Here is a 21,847-nt window from a genome sequence, read left to right as displayed (position 1 = left end):
ATTTATTATATATCTCAAAATAGCTAAAAGAGAATTGTAATGTTCCCAACACAAAGAAAAGTTTAATGTTTGAGGTAATATATATCCTAATTGCCTTGATTTGAACATTACACATCATATACAGGTGTCAAATTATCACACGTACCCAAAAATATGTATAACTATTATACATAAATAAAATCAAAGTTTCTCCCTCCTATATTCACCAGAATAGACATGTTATCAGGGTTAAAAATGCCAAGGGTTGGTGAAGATATGAAGAAATTGAAAGTATCACAGGTTGGAAACAAAAAAGAAGTGGTAAGAGTGAGTGTTTTTGACTTGCTTCCGATCTTAGAGAAAATGTTAGATATTAGTTACGATGTTAGCTATGGGCTTGACATATATGGTCTTTATCATGTTGAGGTAAATTCCTACTATACCTATTTATTGAGAGTGTTTATCATTTCAGGGTGTTGAATTTTGTCAAATGCTTTCTCTGTATCTGGTGAATTAATTATGTGATGTTTATCCTTTATTGTATAAATGTGGTATACCACATTACATTAATTGATTTATGTATGTTTAACCATCCTAACATGCAAGGGAAAAATCCCATTTCATCATGATGTATAATTTGTTGTGTGCTGTTCAGTTTGGTTTGCTAGTAATTTGTTGAGGATTTTGCATCAATATTAATCAGGGAGATTAGCCCTGGCTTTGATATCAGTATAATGTTGACCTCATAAAATGAGTTTGGAAGTATTCATTTGTCTTCAACTTTTTTCATAAGAAAGATTGGTATTAATTTTTCTTTAAATATTTGGCAGAACTCACATGGACAGAATTTTGAGTAAGAGAAAAGCAACTTGTCATGTACAATGAGCTGTACATGATAAGACTATCAGCAAATTTCTCAGTAGAAACTTTGTAGGTTACAGAAAGTGGGATAATATATTCAAAGTCCTGAATAAAATAACTGCAAAACAAGAATACTATACCCAGAAAAAAATGTCCTTCAAAAATAAAGATAAATACTTTCTCAGATAAATAGAAGCTGAGGAAGTTCATTACCACTAAACATGATTTATAAGAAATATTAAAGGGTGTTCTTCAAGTTGAAAAGATACTAATTAGCAATATTAAAACACATGAAAGTGTAAAAGTCACTGGTAAAGATAAATATATAGACAAATACAGAGTACTCTGGTATTTTAATGATGATATTTTAATCACTTTTAATTTTATAAAATAAGAGCATAAAAGACAAAAATGCGAGGAATAACCCATAACTACAAAAATTGTTAATAGGTGCATAATATAAAAAGATGTAAATTATGACATAAATAACAAAGCGTATGGTAGGGTAAAAGAGTTTTTACATTTTATTGAAGTTATTATCAGCATATAAGTATAGGATGGTTCATGAAAGCTGTATAGTAACCACAAAGAAAATAACTAGGGAAGATGCACAAAAGAAAAAAATGATTAAAAATATATCATTACATAAAATTTAATGAAACACAAAGGAAAACAACAAGAGATAAAAAGGGAAACAAAGTAAGTACAAGTTAGATAGAAAACAAAATGGCAATAGTAAGTTTTTCCTTACCAATACTTACTTTAAATGTAAATTAGCTAACTCCACAGTCAAAAAACATAGACTAACTGAATAATTAATAAAATAAGACTCAATTATATGCTGTCTACAAGAGACTTACTTTAGATTTGAGTACACACATAAACTGAGAGTAAAGAGATGAAAAAAAAATCCATGAAAATGATAAACAAAAGACAGCATGGATGGGTCTAATAAAACTGGACAAAATAGGGTTCAAACCCAGACCAAGAAAAAAGGGAAAAAAAATTAAAAAAAAAATAAAATAAAATTAGACGAAATAAAACTGTTTGTTCAAAAACTGTCACAAGAGACAAAGAAGGATATTACATAATAATAAAAGTATCAATTTATGATGCAGACATAGTAATTATAAATATATACATATAATATGTTATATATTATATACATATATAGTATATTATACATATCTACGTACATAAATACAAGGTGGTAACAAAGTTTGTGTGCAATTTAAAATTGAGCACTATTTTAAATGCATATGTATATATATACACACACATACACAGGCGTATATACACATATGTGTGTGTGTGTATATAGGAAGCAACACAAGAAGAAAAATGAGAAACTTCAATATTACAATTTAAGTAATGGACAGAACATTGATGGAAAATCAGTGAGAAAACAGCAGACTTGAACAACACTATAGGCCAAATAGACCTAACAAACATATATAGAACATTTTGCCAAAAGCAAGAATACGTATTCTTCTCAAGTGCATATAGTACATCCTTCAAGATAACTTAAGAAGATTGAAATAATATTAAGTATCTTCCCCAACCATAATAAAATAAAACTAGAAATCAATAATAGAAGGAAAACTGGAAAATTCACAAATACGTAGAAATTAAACAGCATACTACTAAATGACCATTGTCTCAAACAGGAAATCACAAAGTAAATCATAAAATATCTAGTGACAAGTGAAATATTTGGTAACATATCAAAACTTATGGGAAGAAGAAAAAGCATTCAGAGGGAAGTTTATAACAATAAACGATTGAATGAAAAAAAAATAATCTCAAACAAACGGTCTAACTCTGGACCTTAAGGAACTAGAAAGAATGTCAAATTAACATCAAAAATTAGCTAAAAGTTATAAATAACAGTAATTGGAACAGAAATAAATAAAATATAGGAGGCTGTAGCTGGAAGCCAGCACTTCAAGACAAGGTCTTGATCCCAAGTCCAATGGCAAGAGGAAACAATATAGTAGAGTCTATAGCCAACGGAAACAGCAGTCATCAGAGCCTACCACTTGCTTCAGAGGAGATTGATGGAGATTGAGCTGAAGCAGAATTCAGAGCATGTCCATCATTGGAGACAGATGGTCCCATGAACCAACAGGATCAGGAGAAGGAACTAACAAAAGTCTTTATCAAGAAGGAAGGAATGGAGCAGATGATGACAGAGATAGCGATAACTCAAGCATCAGCAGAAGAAGCTGTGAGGGTCTAAAGTTCAGCCCCCTTCTGTCCAGAGGAAAATCCTTTTTAGTATAAATCTGGTATTCCAGGGGAAGACCTGCATTAAGCAAGAAATCCTTAAATTTCCTCTCTCTAAGGGAAAAGTCTCACTTGTATGATCAGCTTTATTTTCTGACACTTGGACAGGCAGCAGTGAAATAGTGCTCAGAAAAATTATATTCCCAGAAATTTCAGTATGTGTCTGGCTCATGAAGCATGCACATAATTGCTACTTCATATAAGTTTGATAAATGAGATGCAGAATATACAGTTACTTCCTCTGAACAATAGAGGGAAGTCTTATTTCAGGGTCATTTTAGATAATGAAAAACACGACTAATGAGTTTGATTAAAAGATTTATTATCAGTACAGGGTTTAGAAACTAAAAACAAGCAACTTTCACAGGGAGTGTCAAGCAAGTCACCTAAACTCAAAGCCTCAGTGGACAAGGGTTTGGGAGAGCTGGCTTCTGGGGTGTGCTCGGCTACCTGTGACCTCCTGGAAGGTGTTGAGCACATTCCAAACCCACTTTCTCCTTTACTTCTCCTAGCTAGGGAGTGAATTGTCAATTCTTAGACACTAGTTCTGGAGCTAAAGTTTATTTCAAATATCAGTCTATTGTGTTTGAACCATAGGCACTGAGGACAAAATTTATGACAAAAGGTAACTTTCTATACAGGTATCTGTTTCTGAACATGGTGGAGCGTGTAGGATTGGGAGAATAGAATAGCTTACATCTTAAATGACCATTCCAACTTCCATAATAATGAAGAAAGGTATAAGCGTATGTATTTATCTGAACTTGTGCACAAGTGTAAGCATGTGTTTGAGTGTGTGCTTTATGCGTGTTTATGCATGAATGTGTGAGAGTGTGAATGTCACTGGGAGGATGTATGAGAGTGTGTATGTCTATGTCTGTGTAGATGTGTATTGGTAGGTGAGTGTATATATGAGCATACAAGTGTGTGCATGTATGAGTTTGTGTGAATGTGTAGTTATGTAAAAGTATGTGTGAGTGTAGGCTTAAGTGCCTATATGTGTGTATATCACTGTATGAATGTGTATGCAGGTACGTGCATATGTGTACCATTTTTTGAGGTGTCTTGCCTTTTACCTCATGAGTGTGCTTTGCCTCCTGCTGCTCTGCTCCTTCAGAAGTTCTCTCTTTATATTATCACCTTTGTGCAAAGTAACCCCAAGAGGTAGTTTAGTAACGCAGCCTGAAGGTGTACGTAGAACCATTTGTAACAGCCTTTAAAAGCAAATTGTTTTAAGCAGAAGACGACAGCATTGCACAGCAGTACTATGCCTAACCTATTCATATTTTGTTGAAAAAAAAAAAAGTAGATTCTGCAGAGGAGAAGGCAAACTGTGCCCCAGAACTGAACAGCCTCTCAGCTGTGAGAAAACAGAGAAGAGTTTATATTTAGTAAAGGGGCCAATTATTTCCATGCAACAACAACTATATTATTAATGCTTAACCAATAAAAGCTTTCATTGTAAGAATGTTTAAGCACTTTATAAAGACAAGAATGCATTTGACCTGAGTCCATTTCAGATTTAACTATCAAAAATAAACAGATATTTTGAGTGAGATGAACTGAGGCCACACGATTAGAAGATCCCATTGTTCCCCTTACATCTGAACAAGTGTTTGCAAGCATTGGCCCCATGCTTACCACTTGCGTGGGTTTAAACATGCCTCTTTGAAAGGAAAATTTGATATTCTGGGACTGGGAGTGAATAGGTCATACAGGAATATTCCAGGAAGAAAAAATGCCAATGGGCTCAGAGGAAGAAGGAAGATATCATGCTGGCCAATTTCCAGCATGGTGTCTGAATGTAGTGGATGCTCAAAACTGTCATTTTAAATCAGCAGTCCCCAGCCTTTTTGGCACTGAGGACCGTTTTCATGGAAGACAATTTTTCCATTGAGGCGGGGCAAGAGGGGTATCTGACAGGAGGCGGAGCTCAGCAGTGATGAGAGTGACAGAAAAGCGGCTGTAAATACAGATGTAGCTTCACTGGCTCACCTGCCACTCACCTGCTGCTGGTTCCTAACAGGTCATGTACTGGTACTGGCCCAGGGGTTGGGGACCACAGATTTGAATGAACACCTGAATAGATGAATCAATTCATAAATTAAATAATGCTGTGAAAGAAAAGCGCCCTGCCTGGCTTACAGAAGGACATTTCATTAAGATGAATCCTATGAAATAATTTCTTTTTCTTCAGCCTGCATGATCCCCAGAAATTACAAGTTTTCCAGAAGACATTTCAATAGCAAAGTAATGATTTTCACACACCACTGTCTTTGCCAGCAAAAGGACTACATCTCATGGATACATCTGGTGTGAATACAGCGGTTCCCATTGTTGCAGTGACTGTCCTAATCATTCTGAAGTTGCCTAAAACACCTTGAAGCAGTTCTGTTCAACTAATTTTTATTGGGCAACAAGGCTCAGCAGCCAGGATCAAGACTCAGCAGTCAGAATCAAGGCTCAGCAGTCAGGATTCCTGCTGGAAAAATCAGACCCATTCCTCATTGTAGAGTTCCTTGGGACCTTATTCAAAACCTGCTAACTCTTAGTTAACACACAATCCTTGTAAGCTGGGAGATATATTTGTCAAAGCACACAGACTAAATGCTTTAAGTTAATAGATTGCTAAATATAGACATAAAGATATTGATAAGAAATGATATCAGATATAAAAAGGAAGGAAGAATAAGCCTATATACTATAATAGAGGAATCTCAAGGATATATTAATACAAAAGGAAGGATAGAAGAATGTATATCCTGCTACCAAGTAGCCACAGAAAAAGATTCGCAAATATAGAAAACATATTTGCTTTTATTAAAAGTACTATAGATCAGAGCTAGAATCTTTTAAATACATCTTACTTCATAGATTGAATTTTGAAACCACGTAAATATCTTACATAAGTGTAAAACAATACTAAATTTTAGAAAAGTAATCCTTTAACATCAAAAACAAAATTAAATACGTTAACTTGGTATACAGTGAATAGTATAACCACACAGAGTGGAATTATTCCAAACACATTTAAACCAGTAATTTGACTCAAAATTTATCCCAACGGGAATAGATCTCAAGTACAAAAAGAACTGCAAAAAAATTTTAATATCATGTTTAATGTTTAAATCATAATGTTCATGGCAGCATTTGTATTGTTATTCTTAGACATTGCATGTGTGTTTTTCTTTTCTTTTCTTTTCTTTTTTTTTTTTTTTTTTTTTTTTTTGAGACAGAGTCTCACTACGTGGCCCTCAGTAGAGTGCTATGGCATCACAGTTCACAGCAACCTCCAACTCTTGGGCTTAAGCAATTCTCTTGCCTGAGACTCCCAAGTAGCTGGGACTACAGGCGTCCACCACAACGTCTGGCTATTTTTATTGTTGTTGCAGTTGACATTATTGTTTTAGCTGGCCCTGGCTGGGTTTAAACCTGCCAGCCTCAGTGTATGTGGCCAGAGCCCTACCCACTGAGGTATGGGCACTGCCTGGCATGTTTATTTTTCAGTGAAGCACACGAATATCTTGTGACACTGAGAAATTATATTTTCAGTAGAGGAGAAAAGGCGCATGGACATAAGATCAATGAAGTTAAGTAAAATTCTATAATCCCAAACTGAATTGGTATTAGTAGTATGAACTCACAATATTTTTAATACTTTGCTTTAAATATATGTGTATAACTGGGCACAGTGGCTCATGCCTGTAATCTCCACACTGTGGGAGGCAGAGGAGGGAGAATTGCTTGAGCTCAGGAGTTCTAGACTTGCTTGAGAGAGAACGAGACCCTGACTCCTAAAGAAAGGAAAAACCCAGCCAGGCACCACTGTGTGCACCTATAATCCTAGTGGCTTCCAGAGGCTGAGGCAGCGGGATGCCCATAGCCTGAGTCTGAGGTTGCAGCGAGCTATGATGCCATTGCACTCTGCTCAGGACATAGGGTGGGACTCTGTCTCAACAAATAAATGTATAAATAAACAAACAAACATCCTTCCCTATCTCTGCCCATAAAAAAAGCACAGAAACAAAAACTAAACCTGTGATAATGAGCACCTCTAAGACTCATTTTCCTACTAAAAAAATAAAGAATCCTTGAGAAATGTTTAATGACCAGTCTATGGCAGAAATTTTACAAGGTGAGTCAGGGACATTAACAGGCAAAGAAACTATTAAAGACTTCTAGGTTCATCTCAGAAGGACCCAGAAGGTCAGGCACTGTGTCTCAGGCCTGTAGTCCTACCACTCTGGGAAGCCAGTGCAGGAAAACCACTTGAGATCAGGTGTATAAGACAAGCCTGACCAAGAACAAGACCCAGACTCTACAAAAAAATAGCAAAATTCAGTGAGCGTGGTGGTACATGCCTGTAGTCCCAGCTACTTGGGAGGCTGAAGCAGTAGGATGGCTTGAGCTCAAGAACTCGAGGTTGCAGTGATGAGGCCATTGCATGCCTGGGCAACAGAATGAGACCTTGTCTGAAAAAAAAAAAAAAAGACACAGGATGCCCCCACATAAATTGAAATATATCCACTATGTTTAAATCCATGCATTTATAAAAGCAAATACACCATTTAGTCATCATTGGATGATACAAGACAACTAGTTAATTAGCTTAAAATTCATTTAAGTAAAGAGAGAGGGGAGATAATCAAACATTTTTCTTGCTTTTCCTAAATGAATTATCCCTCAGGCTAACTACAGAGTTGATGAAGAGAAGTATCTATCGATGTATTATAACTAATAATCCAAGGCGGCATAATAGAATTTGTATATCAACATGTTGCCAACGCCTATGAATTAGTGGATCTAGGCAATGAGCATCAATGTCTGAAAACATGACAAAAAGGCAGCCAGACTCTGCGTGCCTCCTGTTACAAGTGCACAGCAACTCCTGTGAAGTGGTCTTGCCAAAATCACCTAACCTGGATACAACCAAGCCTCCAGATCTCACTACTAATTTATAAGAAACACAGGCAGTAGAGGAACTTGTTCAACTCTACCATGTAAATACAATCAGCAAAATCCAATGTGCAATAAACTCTCCTGGACAAATGACTCAGGCCAGACTCTGTCCAGCAAATGAATAGAAATAAAATAAATGAAGTAAAATAAAATAAACATAAAAAATGAAGGGTGAACCTACAGCTTAAAAAAGAATTAAGGGTGAGAGCAATCTATCACAGCGTATTAACCTTAGTTATATCCTGATTCAAATAAGCTGTTAAAAAATGTAGAAAAGATTCAGAGAAATTTAAACGCAGGTTAGTTGTTTGATGACATTAAGTAATTATTGCCAATTGTCTCAATTTAAAAATGGTATTCTGGCTTCAGTTTTTTTAACAGTCATTCTCTTAAAAAGGTATAACCTAAAATATTTAGGGGTAAAATGACACAAAAGCTGAAATCTCCTCTAAAATAACCTGGAATAGGGTAGGACTTCCTTAGGAAGGAAGTGGGTAGAGGATACGGAGGTAGAAAGACTAGCTATGAATTCATAATTATTGAAGCTGAATGATGGATAAACGGGGTTTATTATACTGTGTTCTCTACTATTGTATACATTTGAAATTTCTCATAATGAAACGGAAAATAAAAGAAAGCAGCTGACAGCTTCATAAAGACTAAACAAACAAACAAAAAGGCAACATGCAGAAGGCGTTGTCTAAGAAGGCAGACACGTGTAACAATGTAAAAACGGGGCTTTTCAATAAAAGAATGAATCACAAAATCCACTGAGGTTCTGCCTGTCTAAGAATTTTCACTTGTAGAAGAGTTTAGCCCCTGCACATAACAGCACCACAAATGAAACTTCACTACATTTTAATGTTTATTGTAAAAAACATAAATATATAGCACTCCACCGCTCTAGAGAAACTTCTGTACTCACTGTTTAATTTGATGTTCCCAATGTCTCCGTGAAGATTCTATTATTACTTCTATTTTAAGATGAGAATTCTGAATCTCGGAAATGTTAAATGACGTATTCAAGGCCACAGAGGTGGTCAGTGCTGGAGCTGGCACCACCGTCTAGATCTCAATCTCTCTTCAGAGAGGGGAGGTTTCCACCTATCCATGTTGAATCCTCTCTGGGAAGGACACCAATGGCCAGGTCTCTCTCTTAGAGAAGGGGCACCACTATCTCCAAATGGTACATCATGCTTGAATAAGCATACTTCCCACAATCCATTGCTTCTCACATTGCCAGGGCATAGACTTTTTCATTCAGCACGCCATCACTGTCTCATTTATTCTCATGGTACTAATGTTGAAGGATGTTTCCATTAGTGCTCTGGGCTTCATTGTGCTCCCTAGATAGGATTATTTAGTGACCCTTGTCAGCTTTCAGCTTCCAAGGGGTCTTGTTGCAGCTCAACACATGATATGATGTCATGGAGTCTCACTGCCACTATAGCAGGTGTGAGATGCCACCTATGTTAAGTTAAAAATCACTCATTGGGCCTTTACTCCTTAGAAAAGAAAGTCTAACTCCTTAGAAAAGAAAAACATTGGAACTGAAAAATTTGCATCAAAGGCAGCCAAATTGACATTAGGTCATTGATGCAAAGTAGGAAGCACAACCACTGGCTGAGAAGGTTGGTCACATTCTGCCACCCTGCATGCCCAGTGATGTGACACAGATGTCCCATCAGGAAAGGAATCTGGGGTCTTGTATCATACCCTGAGTTAGTCCCTTGGTCCTCTAGACTTCACAGTCCCCACCTACAAGATGAGCATGGTCATCTCACCAAATCTAAGGTTCTAAGAGCTGAGAGAGCATCTCTGTGAGGGTCTGAGGATCACTGGAGTGACTGAGACTCTGCAATGACAATCACCTCTCAGAACAGTGGCCCCAGTCTTAAAAGCCTAGTTCAGCAGTGCTGGCCACATCGTGGCCTGGGCACTCCCACATTTCATTCTCATAAGTAAGAAAGGTAGCGTTATGATTCCCGTATAATGATAAGGACACAGATACTCAAGGAATCAGAGTAAATGGTCCAGTCACCTAGCCAACAGGTGACAGAAGTAAGGTTAGACCCCAGGTCTTGCTATGCCAGGTCTTAACTACTTGCTACACTGTTCTTGTATCTTTGAATTTTAGCCTAGGGTTAACATTTGCTAAATACACAATCAATGTTATAAGAGAACAAACAAATGAATAGATGAAAGAAAGAGTGATTAGTAGCTCAAGGCCCCCAGTGAAACGAGGTTCATGATGGTGATAAAGCGATTGTTCATCATAGAATACTGAACTTACATCTTGGGTACTATTGTGTTAGAGATGCCCAGGATTTTGTAAATAACCTTTTTCTCATGGTAATAATAGATATTTGTTGTAGAAAACTAGAAAAGTATAGAGAAGTATAAAGATAGAAATAAAACTTATCCATAATCTACCCTTCAAAAGGGAGATGCTGCTGGCATTTGGGTGTTTTTTACCCCAGAAAAGAGAAAATCTTGGGTAGTCTAAGAGCTAAACTGGTGCTTGGTATCTCTTTACATGTTTTGGTACAGAGATTGTGCAAGTCAAGAGGTTCATCAGAATTCCCGGTAATAATAATAAACATTTTTTTTCTTGCAGTTTTTGTCAGGGGTTGGGTTTGAACCCACCACCTCCAGCATATGGGGCCGGCACCCTACTTCTTTGAGCCACAGGTGCCACCCAATAATAGACATTTCTCTGGCATTTAATACATCACAGGTATTATTCTAAATACTTTACATACTATGTAACTTATTTATCAGCAGGACAAATACCTATTTGATAAATTTCAAAAAATTTTTAAACTCTATGAATTTTAGCCCAATAACCTAAATTATTTTCTCTTCCCTTCCCCTGCACTCACAAGGGAGGGGGGTTCTTTTTAGTTAATATATGAGCAATGACTTTTTAAATATCTGCTTTTACCAAAACACTAGGTAAAACTCTTTCATAAATAGAGTCTCTTCTCCCTGACCCCAGAGATGTTATTGAATCATAAGGCCACAAGCATTAATTATCACCTTATACCAGAGGCACCTGGGCACTTGTTGGAATGCAAATTTCCCAGACTCTTCTTGCACCTACTGAATCAGAAACACTGGGGTGGGATCCAGCGATGTGTGGTTCAAGAAGCCAGATGATGCCGATGCAGTCTTGAGTTTGGGAATCTGCTTTGAGATATGCTAGTCTTGGCATTAAAAGGATAATACCAATCACACTTGCTATCAGATGTGGGCTGGGGCAATCAGGGAAGTCTTTCTGGAGGTGGAGGTCTCTACTGGGAGCCCAAAGTGACTCTCTTTAGAAGGAAGAACAACAAGAAGCAAAGGAGGGCTAGGCTTTAGGATTTGAACAAGAGATGAGTGACCACCTTGCTGCATCCGGAGCAGTGTCCAGCCAAATCACAAGGAAATTCTTCACTCACGTTTAGCTCTCAGCTCTGCCACCACCAGTCAATAGTTGTCAATGGCGATTACTGTGGAGAGGCAAAGAAATGCTGACTGGGCAAAAAGGGAGAGAGAAGTGTGGGCAGCGAGAGCCAGAGGTGATGGGGAGGTGAGACCTGGAGCCCACAGGCAGGACTTCATTGATGGTCCTGCCACTAGGGGTCATCCCCATGCCCTCTGTTATCAACAGGCTGCTAAGACTGCACCCCAGGAGTCCATGGCCATCAAAGAGGGCACAGAAAGACCGGAGCCTGGGAGTCAGACTGTCCATCAGCCCATGGGAGCAGATCCATAGGTCTGCCATATCACTTGTCCTGCTGGCCCTGGAACTGGTTTTACTTGGGTCCTTTACTTGATCTTTTCCTACTCTACTCTGCAGAACAGAAGGGTTGACCTCTTGAGGCTATAATGCCAAGTTCCTAGGTCAGTGGGCTTCTGGATGGTTCAGCCAATGATATGGCAGGAGAGAGAAGCCAGGGTATTTCAGATGGCACCTCCAGCTGTGATGGAAATTTCTATGGTCACAGTCCCCATCATAGGTTCTGGCAAACTTCTTCCCTTTGTCTGCCCAAGCCCCATCTCACCAGTGCTTGAGCTATCTGCTGCTGCTAAAGGTGTTTCCATATTCACAACTATAGCCTAGGATGAAGGAGGGAAGGGGGGAAGGGGTGGGTCAATAGAGAGGGTTGGTAGGGGGAGCACACCTATGGAGCATATTGTAAGTACAGGCTGGATCTATCAGGTGTAGAGCATAAATGTCTTAATCCTGTAATTGAGTAAATGAGGTGAAGGCTATGTTGTTTAGTAGGATGTAAGCACTCCAATTTGTACAAATAATCAACACATTGAATCCCATAATGGCATAAATGTATTTATGATATATGCACGAATGACTTAATAAAAAAAATCAAATACTTGTTGAAAAGTTTAAAGTTCAGCCAATCATATTTAACTACCACTGTCATGATTTTTGAGGTGGAAATAGAATGTTCTCACACTGGAATGTAAATGTTTTATGACTAACGGTGAATAAATGGAATAAAATGTCAAAAAAATAAAATAAAATTGAAATTTCTGAGGACAGAAAAAAAAGGTGTTTCCACATTAAATTTGCTCCACTGAGTTAGGTGGGATGGGGTCTCTTTTCTGGGGACTCAGTCCAATCCCACATCCACCCAGCCTTGCTCCCTCTGCCAGCCGCCTTCTCACAACACCCTTCTAAGTTCAGAGCCTTTCTGAGGCTTTCAATTCTTACATAATGCCGGGGCTTCTTGGAAGGCACCAGACTCCTGTTCGGTTTTTTTACCTGCTGTCTCTGGCCCTAGAGAAAGTCTTGCTGGTCTTAGCCATAGCCTATGCAGGCGTCCTAAAACTATGGCCTGCAGGCCACATGCAGCCCGCCTAGGATGTTTATCCGGCCCGCGGGTATTTTTGCCACCACTGCCTGTCCTCCTTAACAGCCGACTCGTCCCAGGGCCTGCAGTCCAGCTCTCCAATGGTCTGAGGGACAGTGAACTGGCCCCCTGTTTAAAAAGTTTGAGGACCCCTGTTAGACCCTATCTGTCCATGAGCCCTTGTCTTGGATTCACCTTAGCTATACTGACCCTCAGGGCTCCGTGTGAAGGCCTTCGCAAAGCCTCCTTGCTTGCGAGCCCTCTCTCCCCTGTGTCTGATCCTGAGGTCTCTTCTCACTTCTGGCCTATCTCACACAAATGACCAAGAACATCTACCAGGGATGTGCATGCACTGGGCTGGTTCCCAGCTCTGTGAGGGCAGGACCAAGACATTCTAAACCTCTTTTTTCCAACACCTGGCACATAACGTTCCATAGAAAATGAAGAGTCCACTGAGGCACCTTACAGCTCTCATAGCCTCCAGCCTTGTACCTCTCGTATCCATTCTCCATACTGCCGCCCCCACAAACCCCCTGAAATTGTCATGCTAGCTGCCTGCCCCTTCAGCAAGCCCTTTCACAACCTACTGCCTTCAGAACAGAGTCTGCACTCCTCAGCATGGCCCACTGGCCCCTTTCTTTGGCTGGGCCGGCAGTGGCATCCAGATGGGTTTTGACTTGATGCAGGGTGGAGGGTGCACTTTCCTCTCCTTCTGACCCCACCCCACTTGTCCCCATCCATGCTCAGGGCTAGACATTTAGGAAAGAAATGTATACTAACTTGTATCTGATTCTTTGATGGATCCATTTTCAGAACATGGGGGTGAAACTGGAGCAGCCCAAGACTTGAGGCCCAGCTCCATCACTCCCTGGTCCTCACTTTTCCAAGCTTTAACTTCTTTTCCTGCATTATGGGTATCTCTATCCAGAGGGAGCAAAACAATAGACACAGGCCAGGCATTCCTAGCATACTGCCAGTGCCAGCTATTGCCCTGCCATTGACCATGGCACCCCTCCCACTGAATCCTTTTGTCTTTGGGGAAGTTTGGGTATAACCGTTTCAGGGAAAGGCAGGTCCTGATTCATGCACGTTGCTGTGGTGAAGACGGGGTCTCTACTGCTCTCTGTCACTTGCCCTGGTTTTTAACCTTTCTTCTTTCTGCTTCCTCGAATGGTATGAACACATACTATCAACGCCCCCCACACTCAGTCCCTAGCTCACCAATAGTTAAACCCTGCAGAATAGCGCAAGTTATGCCCCCATTAAGGATGGTGGAGACAACTCCTATATTATAGAAATATCTGTGTTTTAGGGAAACTGCACACAGTTCCACACTGTGACTCTCCATGGTCCCCCTGAAATTGTCTGTTAGCTGATCCCTGGGTTGGTACTTTCAAGACCCTAATATTCTCGAGAGAGGAGCCCACAGATATCCTAAGGTGGGTCAGTCTACACACCTGGGCAAGAGGGGATGCCCCATGCACCGTTGCCCCAGGTGGCAGGGCTGGCAGAGACGGAGGCCGCTGGGACAGCCGTCACTATGCAGTCGGTGCCTCTGCTCATTTCTGTACATTTGCTTCCCTGCCAGTCATCCCCAGACAGAGCAGCATGAATGGACGTGTCTGGAGCAGCCGTGTGGGTGGAGAGCGGCCAACATATGGCGCCTATGCCTTCCTGTTTATGCATGTTGATATCTCCCCATACCATTTGCTGAGCCCATATCCTCGGCTTGTTTTGAAGTTAATGTAATTAGTGAACTGGGCCTGGCTCCTCTCACTAGGCCAGCTCTTGGCTCACTTCTAACTAAATGGTTAGGGGTTTTCCTGGTATACTATGTACATGTCAATGCTGCGATGTCTATTTCTCTTCAGGGCTATGCCGATTCACTGCCACATACCACCTAAAGAATGGGACATGAAAAGTCAACAGCGGCAAAGAAGCAAAGATGTGATGCTCCCCTCACCTCCACTTCTCTCTATAGCACGAGGGTTCCATGAGGGGTGTGGCTTTTGGGACCTTTCAGCACATGCAGGTGGCTGTGCTTCATGTGACCCAGCTACCCTTTGCTCAGAGACCCCCTCGTCCTGCAGCACCTTTCTAGAGCACCTTTCCATCCAGCTTCACTGCCTTCCAGCCCTACTACTCAGCTCTGCACCCAACCCTCAGCCAGTTCGCCATGTCCTGGCCAGCTTGCCACCTCCCACCTCTGCTCTTCTTGCTGCCCCCCATGCCTGAAATGCTTCCTTGCATTAGAGACCATGTACTGAAAAACTTGTTATTATGTTGCTCCAAAGTCTGGTCTGTTGCACCCATTCTACAGATTAAGAAACAGGTTTAGAAAAGTTGAGCAACTCATCCATGGTCACACCATGAGGGGCAGAGCCAGGATATGGACCTGAAAGGTCTTTCACTACAAAATCAATTCTCATAAACATTCAACACTTCAGTTCAGAACCTTCATCTCTCATAATTGAGTTCATGCTTCCTCTCTTCTTCAAGGTCTCTTATGACCCCTGTACAATCTGCCAAAATCCTGTCTCTTCCCCAAACCTCCTCCAGGCAGACTCCTGGTAGAGCACATAAAATTGTGCACTTACTAATCTAGCACTTAACTCTCCATCTCCAGGTGGACTGGGTGCCCTATAGGATTAGGCATCCAGGATTTTGATTTTAGAAGAGCAAATTGATGGGTGACAAAGACAGACCAAGCCTTAGTAAATGCAAAAGAGACATGAACTAAAGCACATTCTTCCTAGATGATACTTTCTTCTTTCTTCACCACAATACCTGACATGCTTTTTGAGTTTCCAGGATTTATGCTCAAAAGGCTATCAATTTTCTCTTGGACCATTTTCCCACACTATAGGTGTGCTGACCTCATATGATGTACAGTACCTGCAGTAGAGGTTGGCTGATGCGTGCTTCTGGGCACACAGTTAGCCCACGTATCTCACCTTCTTTTGCAAGTGGCCATGTGACTGAATGACATTTGTCCAAGCTGATCATGCTTTGACCACTGTAACCAGTGTGCCTATGGAGTGACTTTTATGAAAGAGTCCCGGATAGAGCGTCCTAGCTTTGTTATGAATGCCTACTTGAGTGAGGATTTACCCTCTCCTGAAAAGGAGGCTGGTGATTCTTCTCTGTCCATGTCTCTCCCCAGTCTCCTTCACCTGGAAACAAAACTCCCTGGACTTTCTTCTATTGGTGCCATCACCTTCAACTCAGAGAAAGACGTGCTCATTACTCTCCTCAATGCATCACCAGAAAACAAGTTTGTAATGCTGTTCTCTCTTGGCCTTCATCTACTCAGGAGATAGAGAACCTATGGAGGAATCCCGAGGTAGGATGAGACCAGTGAGGCCCTGAAAGCCCTCATGACTGAGTGTGCCTGCTTTCCCATTTTCTCTTGAGATAACTTGCACACAATGACACCCCTGGCAAAATCTGTCATTTTCACAGAGGCGGTGAGAGAAGGATGGTAGACATGGGTCTGAATACATAGGCCCTGCCACCTGCTCGCCCTGCCTTGCACATCCCCCACTAGAGCTGTCACCACTCTATGTGCTCTGCTTGTCTGAGTTCTCATCCCCACCCACTGTAGTATAAGCTTCTCAAATGAGGGGGTTCACCTTATCATCTTCACATCTCTTGTTCATAAACCCTATCAACATTTTGAATATGGCCAAAAATGAAGAGCTCTCACTAAATTTTATTCCAGGTGGCCCCATTGGGTACGTCATTCTGATTTACTCCTCTTCATGGCAGGTGGCCCCCCACTGGGTATGTCACTCTGGCTTATTTACCTTCATATTCTTATATTGCAGAGAGAAACAGATGACTGGACAAAGAAAGAACCGAAGAGTCTGTACATATTGTCAATCACCTCTCACCTTCATGAAGAGTCAGTTCTGCTCCTTGCGTCTCTCCGATTAAGCAGTCAGACTCCAGACACCAACAGAACACCTGCTGTGAGCCAGCGCTGTACTGGGGACATACGGAAGATACAGCATTCAGCACTGAACACCGTAGAAGCTATTGGGCCAATGGCTATAGTGAAGGACAGCTCAGCTGAGGGCTAAATTGGGGGAGCTACCTAATTTTCAGGACAAAATGAAAATGCAAAGGCCTGGACAGGGGTTAATAAGTCAACCTCCTCTTCCGACAGCCCTGCTGCCTCAACTCACAGTGGACAGGCCACTCCTGAGGGACTGTACCTCCACACCAGAATTAAAGGCAAATGACAGGCCCTTGCACATTTCCACTAAATGGATTGTGGTGCTGCTAGTTCAGAGTGAGAACAGCTTTCCTTTGCTCCACATCAAGGTGCCATGGGGTACCCACTTCATCCTCCCTCTCTGAACCCCCCTGAGGCCTACCTGGAAGGCAAAACAACCACTGCAACCTGGCTATAACCTGGCTATAACCTGGCTATAACCTTGCTATAACCTGGCTATAACCTTGCTATAACCCTGCTATAACCTTGCTATAACCTGGCTATAACCTGGCTATAACCTTCTTTGTCCAGTCATCTGTTTCTCTCTGCAGGATAAGAATATGAAGGTAAATAAGCCAGAGTGACATACCCAGTGGGGGGCCACCTGCCATGAAGGGGAGTAAATCAGAATGATATACCCAATGGGGCCACCTGGAATAAAATTTAATGAGAGCTCTTCATTTTGGCCATATTCAGCCAACTTTTACTAAATGATGATGGGGTTTATGAACAAGAGATGTTGCTCTAACTTTGCTATAACCTTGAGCATTGGTGGGAACACGGAGAGAGAGAGAGGGCAGGGGAGGCCAAGCAAGGCCAGGATTGTAGGAGTGGAGAGAAGACAGCTGAGAACCTATCCCAGAGAAGCAGAGAAACAACAGGAGGTGGGACCAAGTATGTGCCACAGCACAGTCCCAGTTCTGTGATCCATTGTCTCCTCAGAATTCTCCTACAAAACACAAATAATTCAAAGATAAATTATCACAAATTTTAAGACAAACCAAGAGCATTAAACCACCACCCTGAATGCAGGGCCTGTGTGACCGATTATGTGCCCAGGAAGCTGGTCCTGGGGGACAGAGTGTCACCAACTGTCTAGATACATTTTGTGTTGCTATCACAGGGTAATTTATGAAGAAAAGAGGTTATTTGGCTCAGGATTCTGGAGGCTGGGAGGCCTAAGAAGCATGGCGTCGGCACGTGATGGGCTTTGGTGAAGGCCTGGTGCTACATCATAACACGGCAGGAAAGGAGGAGGGCACATAAGCACATGTGAGAGGGACCAAACACGAGGGGTGACCTCATTTTAAAGCTATCCACTCTTATGGGAATTAATCCACTCCTGTGAAAATGAACCCAGTCTCTGAGAAAGACATTAATCCACTTAACAACCATAATCAGCTCTTACAGGTACCATTCCCAGCACCATGACAGTGCTAATTAAATTTCACCATGAGTTTTAGTGGGGACAAATCACATCCAAACATTAGCACCGGGCATACAATTGCTAGAAGGTCAAGAAAAAAGGAAGACATTGGGGTTACCAGAGACAATACTAAGGAAGAAGAGAAACCTGACTTCACTATGAAGCCTGGGAAGACAAGAACAGGCAGAGAAGCCATTCCAGCCCATCCTGAATGGGTGTAGGAGAGAGTAAGCCTGGCCTTTGCTTGATACCCTGAGTTCTCAAAATGTGGACCCAGACAAGACGCATCAGCACCACCTGAAGATTTGTTAAAAATTTACATTCTCAAGTCTCACCCCAGACCCGCTGAATCAGAACCTCTAGGGCGGGGCTCAGTAATCATCATAACAGCCCTACAGGTGGTGCTGATGCACGATCATCTGTGAGAGCCACTATGAGACCCAGCAACGGATACACAACATCAGTCCTCACAGATCCCAGAGGGAAGAAGCCTAGCAACAGAGATGGCCCAGAATAGTAATTCAGGGCAAAGCCACTGGGGGCAGAATACCCAGGGTTGAGCCTCAGCTGTACCATTGCCTAGCTGTGTGGCCTTGAGAGACTCAGTTAACCTCCCTGGACCTCCGCCCTCTATCTGTGAGATGATAAAGATCTCATCTCCTGGGGCAGTTCTGATGATCAAATGAATTGAGACTTGTAAAGTGCTTGGAAGAGTGCCAGGCATATAGGAAGTGCTCTGTATATGTTAATCAATGTAGATAAAATAATGAAGGGAGTTAACATTGATCAAACACTACAGATCTGGCACTGGGCTGTGTTTATGGTGATGATCTCATTTGATTTTCACACAGGTTGTTGCCTCTTTATTCATCTTTATTTTGGGATGAAGAAGCTTATGGAGGGAGTCCGTAAGGGTGAACAATTTTGTTGATCCTCACTTTTGTCTTCTCTGCAGAGATAATTAAGACATCTGCCTAATTTGGTTATAGTGAGGAGTAAATTAAGCTCTGAAAGGAACCCAGCACATAGTATGCCCTCAGTACATGCTGGCTCCTTCATGGTAATACCTGTTATGTAACCTGTGAAGTGCCCTGCACACCCACCAGCTGCCATGCTGTTGGCAGGATGAGGTTCAACCACCTGCAGCTCAGCACACAGCTGCCACAGAGCTCTTCATGTCCACATCTCTCCTAGCTCTGCTAATAAGGGAGAAACCTATCCCTACCCCACCCCTACCCCTACCACTACCTCCCATCATTCCTAAACCTCTCCCTTGGAAGCAGCTGGGGAGGGTGTCCTGGTCTTTCCCTCCATCTTGGTCATTTCTGCTGTTTTTCTCCTTGAAGAAAGCATATAAATATTCAAAGAACACTGGCATTTAGATGCCCTACAATTTAAGGACCTATTTAAAATTAAGCATGCTGAATAAAAGGCCTTTATGAGGTGTTCTAAACCCCTGTAAAATACCATTGCTGACATCTCAGTAAGCAAGTTATTTGCAGCTTCATAAACAGGCTATGTGGTGGGTGTCTCAGCTGTACTTGGCCCAGCCTCTCTGTTTCTTCTCATAAAGTCGATCAGATGCTTAGAATACTGTTTTTATGAGCCATCTAGAAGGAACCAAGTCCAGGATAGGGGGTCCGTGGAAGAATTATTTCCTGGGGCACCAGTAATGTCCAAGTAAAGGAAAAAACAAATGGAGCCAGGATTTGGGGAGACTACACATAAATCTTAAGGACTGAAACACCCTTCTTCCTTCACACCCGATTTTCTGCGTGTTTGGTGGTGGGGAGCCTGGGCAACCTGCAAACTTCCTCACCAATCTCTGCATGGGCCTCTGCATGGATGTCAGGGGATGAGATATCCCCAGTTCAGTGGCTCTTGGGCCAGTGCCTTCTGGGGAGGGAGGTTGCTTTGAACTGTCTCCACTGAAGCCCTTTCCCCTGCCTTCTCACAGAGGTGCAAAATGCAAGGGGCGAACTACACACATTCAAGATGAGAACTTTACACACGTGTATTGTAATAATGTCAATTTCTTGGTTTTTATATTGTGCCACAGTTGCATAAGATGTAACCATTGAGGGAAACTAAGTAAAAAGGGGACATAGGACCCCTCTGGACTACCTTTGCAACTCCCTATGAATCTATAATTATTCTGAAATAAAAAGTAAAAATAAATTCAAAGGGAAATCCAGGGTTTTGAAGCTTGTGTTCTGGGCTGCTCAATGGGGGGCACATGACATGATGGGCTGTCACCACCTGCCACAGAGAATGGATTCCTGAGAGAGTTGGAGTGATTCGTGATTTTTCAAAACTTGTCTTTGTCATTTAAACTCAGTAAGGAAATTTGATCACTGCACATTTGTTAAAATATCCACTAAGTATCCTGCCCTGTGCTAGACTATTGAGTTTCGTACTTAAGAAGTTTATTAATTATAATTATAGTAAATAACAATGTTTGTTATAGAGAGAGCTATATTTTATGCTATGCTAAGGGCTTTAAATCTTCATATAGGCTAGTTTTTTGGTTAGCACCTAACAAAATTTTCATTGATTGCTTGTCTGGTTCAATATCATTTTCCTGTATCCATCTTGATTAATTTCAATTCAATAAACAATTCAACAAACGCCTATTGAGCACTTACTATGTACAGTGTGGGGCTCAACAAATACACTAAAACTAATAATATCCAGTGCACTGGGATTCAAATCAGTAACTTTAACCATGGCCAAACTGGGTCACCATCGTAATGACAAGCACAGTGCACTCACTATGTGTCGTTCATTGCAACAGCTCTGTGTGGTAAGTGTTATCATCATCATAATAATTATCACCACAATCACCATCATCATTTACATGTCATATTTAAAGAAGTAAAGAGATGAGCTAACTTACTCAGTGTCACACAGATAGTGGTGGTAGAGTCAGACTCAAACTCAGCATTATGGTTGCAAAGTATGGGTTTGGGCCCTATACTACACTCCCTTTTTCTAAGAGACCACCAAAAAGTGCACACAGTGCTATGGGACCCCCTAGGCATAAACATTTCTCTCTTATTTGAAGGAAAAAAAGAACAAGATGCTCCAAAGGAGGATGCAGCTCTCAAGATCAGAGCTGAGTTCTGAAGAGTACGGATTCAGTGAGCAGAGTTGGAGAAAGCTTTCGAGATGGAGTGAGCCACTGGAGTAAAAGTAAACAGTTATCCTGTTGTTCTCCCTGGCCATGTAGATCCCTGATGTGGTGATGCCTATAGTTTTAGGAATTCAGGTCCTATGTGACCAGATATGTCTACTATCAGGTAAGCCTGGGCCTCACTTTGTCAGCTCTCTGAGAGAACTCACTTTCACCTTGTAAACCGTGAAAGACTATCTTCTACAGCTAACGTAGTCCTCTGTTCTTGTTCTCTTGGCTGCAATAGCTTTTTGGCCTCCAAACACAGCAGGAACATCCTTAAATGCTCAGATAAGAAAATTTTTTTT

The sequence above is a fragment of the Otolemur garnettii genome, unplaced genomic scaffold (assembly GCF_000181295.1).
Source record: "Otolemur garnettii isolate 467f Iridium unplaced genomic scaffold, OtoGar3 scaffold00032, whole genome shotgun sequence".
In the NCBI taxonomy this organism is placed as follows: Eukaryota; Metazoa; Chordata; class Mammalia; order Primates; family Galagidae; genus Otolemur; species Otolemur garnettii.
The sequence above is the reverse complement of the archived record's forward strand: the minus strand, read 5'-3'. Positions refer to the sequence as shown.